Source organism: Haplochromis burtoni, unplaced genomic scaffold (assembly GCF_018398535.1).
Source record: "Haplochromis burtoni strain Fernald_Lab_line unplaced genomic scaffold, NCSU_Asbu1 Contig_598, whole genome shotgun sequence".
Classification (NCBI taxonomy): Eukaryota; Metazoa; Chordata; class Actinopteri; order Cichliformes; family Cichlidae; genus Haplochromis; species Haplochromis burtoni.
Window position 1 is genome coordinate 166,006 of NW_024582959.1, and position 5,846 is coordinate 171,851.

Here is a 5,846-nt window from a genome sequence, read left to right on the forward strand (position 1 = left end):
TTAAAGTAACTCTGACGTTCTCACCTGTTAACCTGCAGATGGCAGACACCACATCTTTTTAACAGCACAAATGAGCACTCATTTTGAACAAAATTCATTCATTCTGAAATTAATTCCTATGCAATGTACACGTATGGACAAACGCTGCTAAGTGGAAGTGAGATTTGTATTGTTATCAGACCTTTGTCTGAGGATCAAAGCATGAAACTGAAAATATTTTACATATTAATTTCATTAAAAATGTGTCAAATTCTTGAAAACAGTGTAGTTATATACTTAAACTCTGAACTTCTTTATTTGAAGTTCATAGTTTTTGCCGACAGCAGCATAGTAAAAAACAGCAATAAGAGGCTTCAGAGCATATAAGACCACTCTGCTTTATGGATTATTTTTGTGGGTACAAAACCAGAACAAAACACACACCAGGAGGTTTTTTGCTGGGCCACAAGCCCATCTATTCCTAGTGCCAAGAAGATCTTTACTAAATCAAACGTAAATCATCAAGATTTCCACACGGAACTGGTTGGGGCCTAGGTTAACTGGTCAACATGGTTCCAGTGGAAAGTGTGCTACTGCTGGGCAAAGACAAAAGTTTGGAGGCAGTGAGAGAGAAGGAAAGGCAGTGGGTGTAGTGTGGAGGTGGAGTAGTGTAGGGACTTTGAAAGTAGAAACTATGACCGGTAAAGAGAGACAGCTGGTTGATGGAGAGAAAGAAGGTAGGAATATTGTATGTGCAAGAGACAAGATGTAATGAAAGCAGGGCCAGGAGTATTGAATGCTGATTCAAATTATTCTATCATGGTGTAGATAGGAAAAAAATAGATTAGGGGTCATCTTTAAGAAGAGGATGTGAACAGTATTGTGGAGGTAAAGCAAGTGTCAGACAGGATCACGAGTTTGAAGCTGAAAATTGAATATGTGATGAAATGTGGTCAGTGTGTATGCCCCACAGGTTGGATATCCATCAGAAGAGAGAGAGAGGAATTCTGGGGAAACTCGAACCAAGCTCTCACTACAATAGAGACTTGATACCGGGCCCAATCCGCAGGTTCGTTTCTAGTTTACCTTTATTTGCACCTGGCCAAATTTTGATTGCACATCCAGTCTCCTTCATTGCAGCTACACTATTGTTTTTTCCAGTCTTCTTATGTGCTATTGCATCTGCTTTACCAACCACTGGCATTAGATCAAAACTACAACACTATACAAATTTATTATCCATCCAGATACATGGAAAGGCCTTAAGATTTATGTATAGTAATATGTTCCCATCCCATTTTGGTCCAGACACGTGGCTCTCAAAGACTCTTTTATGCAGACAGTCTTTGACATCCACACATTTCTCCCAAACAGCATTCACAAATGGCATGTTTTCAAAATTCCAACAAGTAGTCAGTGGCCAGTGTATTTGCTGATCTGAGTATCTGCTAATGCTTTCGTTCTTTTGGGTCAATGGATGAAAAAAGTTGCAAAAGCAGATAATTTTGCAATAAACACTTTCAGATCAGTTTCTTGCAGAACACCCGTGCTACAGGATTAGGTTTAACTGGGGTCTATATGGTAAATGGCCTGTATTTATATAGCGCTTTACTAGTCCCTAAGGACCCCAAAGCACTTTACATATCCAGTTATCCACACATTCACATACTGGTGATGGCAAGCTACATTGTAGCCACAGCCACCCTGGGGCGCACTGACAGAGGCAAGGCTGCCGAACACTGGCGCCACCGGGCCCTCTGACCACCACCAGTAGGCAACGGGTGAAGTGTCTTGCCCAAGGACACAACGACCGAGACTGTCCAAGCCGGGGCTCGAACCGGCAACCTTCCGATTACAAGGCGAACTCCCAACTCTTGAGCCACGATCGCCCCAGTTATATATAACTGGGGTCTATATAGCAGTGTATATAACAATGGTGACACAGTGATTAACGCTGTTGTCTCACAGGACGAAGGTCTTCAGTTTGACCCCATCATCTGGCCAGGGCCTTTCTGTTTGCGTGGGTTCTCTCCAGCTACTCTGATTTGAGGGTTATGAGTTGTTTGCACCTTACAGTGAACTTTCTGTATTTACTTTCATGCAGTCTTCTCTTTATGGTAGATTTGGATATGGATACACATACTCCCTGGGGAGTGTTGTTCACTTGGATGGCTGTTGTGAAGGGGTTTCTCTTCATCATGAAAATGATTCTGCGATCATCCACCTCTATTGTTTTCCATGGTCGTCCAGGTCTTTTTGTGTTACTGAGTTCACCAGGGATTTCTTTGTTTCTCAGGATGTACCAAACTGTAGTTTTTGCCACCTGTAATATTGTAGCAATAGGTTGCTAAAAAGCAAGGCCCACTTTGCTTGCACCGCTCTGTTAGTATGATAATGTACTATGAGACCTTTAAGATTTGATGGTGCCCATTCAAGATTTTATTTGTGCAGAAAAGTTATTTAAATTTAATTCTGGATTTAACAAGGAGCCAATGAAAAGATGTCATTATAGGGGATATGTCTCTTTTTCTAGTCACAGTTAGGTTTGCGGGTTCCCTTCCTTCACCTTAGTCTTTCTATGGCGTTAATAACCTTGTTTTGAATCTTCATCTTCATAATAACGGTACATCTTCAGTTTATTCTCTTTGCCTCAGGAGTCTGCACTTGTGGTTCTTGACACAGTGAAATGATCTGAGGTATGATTGACCTTCACCAAACATTAAACAGCTTTAATCCTGCCCTAAGTCTTTATCTGTTTGAGCCTGTTTCTGTCAAACAGAGACAGTCTGACATCAGATTGCATCGCTGGTAGTTTCTGAAGCTGTGAGCACTTTACAAACATAGAGCACAACTGTCACTTACATTTTTAGAATTGCAACTAAGCTCATGATCTAAGACTAAGATAAATATTATACTAATATAGGTCTAAAGTATTATTAGTAAAACTTAAATGCTCCATCTTCATAATGTGTTTTATGAAAAAAGGTTAAAATATTTTGCACAGGCCACAAGTTTTCCCAATGTTAACGAGAACTTGCAGAAAATCTTCAGACCAAGACATTAAAAAAAATTCAGATTACTTCTTATTTGTCTGCCAATTTAAAAATTGGAAGAAAAAATTGGACTTTATGGATCATTTTGCAAACGTTTTAATACTTTGAGCAGCGCAGAGCTCTATGCCCTATGATAAACAGACTCTCTGGGCCCTCGTTCTTTCTTAATCCCTATCTCTTATGTTTTAATTGTTTTTCAACAAATAATTGAGCCATGTACATTACAATCTAAATAACTAACAAATACTAGAAGCAGAATAAGGGAAAAAATAAACAAAAAAACATGAAGACATTTAGTACACAAACAGAAACCTAAATACAAGGTAACAAAAAAAGCTAATTACTCAAATACAGAAACACAGGAATACTAAGAAATATTTCTGATATAGGCCACATACGCTGATAAAAGCTTTCAATATCCCAGGTGAGAGCACCCACCCTGCAGGTGGCAGGTAGAATGGGAGCTGGGAAGAATTGTTCATTATCTGAGGAATACTGGTGGGAAAGTGCTTCTGGCTTGGTATTCTGAGAGCCTGGGTGGCAGGAGAGAGAGAGATTAACTTGGATGAAAGACAGAGACCAGCGAGCTTGCTGGAAATTAAGTCCTTTAGCATTTCGGAGATATGGGCAATCGTGGCTCAGGAGTTGGCAGTTCATCTTGTAATTGGAAGGTTGCCGGTTCGAGCCCTGGCTCCGACAGTCTCGGTCGTTGTTTCCTTGGGTAAGACACTTCACCCGTTGCCTACTGGTGGTGGTCAGAGGGCCCGGTGGCCTTGCCTCTGTCAGTGCGCCCCAGGGCAGCTGTGGCTACAATGTAGCTTGCCATCACCAGTGTGTGAATGGGTGGATGACTGAGTGTGTAAAAAGTTGTGTAAAGCGCTTTGGGGTCCTTAGGGACTAGTAAAGCGCTATACAAATACAGGCCATTTACCATAAGTTTGATTTTTTTTTAATCTGTCCATATGAGAAACAGTTGTATGGCTCACTCCAGCCAGGGATGCCATCATTCCAGGGTTAATTTATAATTTCCAGAAGCTCTCTATCCCCCACGTTATAGTTTTGCTTGGTGGGGGTGAGGTGACATAAATAGAGCTGGCGTTTACCTTGAGGTTCGTATCTGTGGGATAGCACTGCCCCTACTGCTACGTCTGATGCATCGACGTCCACGATGAACTGCTTATTAGTACCTGGGTGAATTAGAATGGGGACAGAGGCAAATAGCTGCTTTCATTTAGTGAAGACAGTGTGGGCCTCCCAGGGCCAGGTGGATGATATCTTAGAGGAGGTGAGACGAGTGAAGGGAGCAGCAACTTGACTGTAGTTTCTGATGAAGTGTCTGTAAAAGTTAGCAAACCCAAGGAAGCAGGGGAGTTCCCTTCATGGCTTAGGAACGGGCCATCCCTGCACTGCTTTGACCTTTGCTGGATCTGTCTTCACCTGTCCACCCCATGTTAGAGGACACCTAAATGATTGTCTCACATGATTTCAAGTTCAGCTGATGATTGGCTGTTTGTGGGCAATAGTTAAACAACTCACATGTCTTAACGAAAAGGACATCCCATAGAGTTTCACTCTGTGTTTCTGTCTTGCGCTTTGGTTTACTGTGTTGTTAATGTACCACAGGACATAGTTTGATGTTTTTCTGAGCTTTTATAAACTGCACAAATTAAAATCGAATGGGGCAAAAACACCTGAGCTACTGACTCATAAAATCTACTTTGATCTTTAAAAGAAGGGCATGATAAATGAAATCTGCTAAATTGAATTATGAATCACAGGGCTGGAAATTATTTTATTTGTTTGTAACTGTAAATTTGTTTGCTTTGCCTTTTCCTTTGAGGGGCAGATCCAGATCAGAGTTTGTCAGGATTTGAACCTGAAGAGAAACAGTTAACAGAGACAGAGTGTCAATTCACTGGATGACTGGACTCCAACAAACCCTGAAACACAGCAACAAAAGACCACAATCTGCCTCTCCAACCACCCTCCTCTTCACCCCATCGCAGAAAAAAAAAAAGGATCCCATTATGTAACCCACCAACCATCTCACTCATTAACTGGTTCCCAGTTAAAAGAGTGAAGGGGATGGGAAGGATCACGTGGTGCAGGGGCTTGTTTACCAAAACAAGGGTTGAACGAGGGAGAAACAGACTGTGAAGAAAAAAAGTAAGAAAGGGAGTTAAAAAAGAAGAGGCGAAGCAGCTTTTCCCACCAACTCATTCACAACTCAAATGCTTTCAGTCGCTGTGCTGCTGACCGCCGTCACCATGGAAACGACTGCTCAAGCAAAAGCAGCAAGGGGTGGGAGGGTGAAGGAATGGGAGTGGGAGCAGAAACAGTTTCACATCTGTCCATCTGTTTGTCCACTTCATGAAAACTACACGATTAAAACTCTAAAGACACCTGAACTTCCTTTCTGTGCACCACAGTGTAGCCGGGGGGGGGGCAATCTCAGTCCACAAGGGCCGGTGTCCTGCAGGTTTTAGATCTCACCTTGGGTCAACACCCCTGAATCACGTGATTAGTTCGTTACCAGGTTCTGGAGAACTTCAAGACATGTTGAGGAGCTCATTTAGCCATTTAAATCAGCTGTGTTGGTTCGAGGACACATCTAAAACCTGCAGGGACACCGGCCCTCGTGGACTGAGATTGCCCACCCCTGGTGGGTGTAGCTACTCTGTGGATGGAAAGGGGAAATGAAATTCAATTCAGTTCTGTGTAATTTTCTGTAATCTGTTTTAATCTGTTTGCTATTCATAGTCTCTCTTCTCTTGCCTCTCAACTGTGACAGACTTATTTTAGGATAAAGTTCAT

General features: G+C 42.0%; 1 long non-coding RNA gene across 1 annotated transcript; it reads left to right on the forward strand.

The window, feature by feature from the left end:
* Positions 1-618: 618 nt before the first annotated feature.
* On the forward strand, positions 619-5,506 carry LOC102298727. Its single transcript, XR_317448.2, has 3 exons — positions 619-867; positions 953-1,048; positions 4,879-5,506. It is a non-coding gene; the product is annotated as an uncharacterized LOC102298727 (long non-coding RNA).
* The last annotated feature ends 340 nt before the right edge of the window (positions 5,507-5,846 follow it).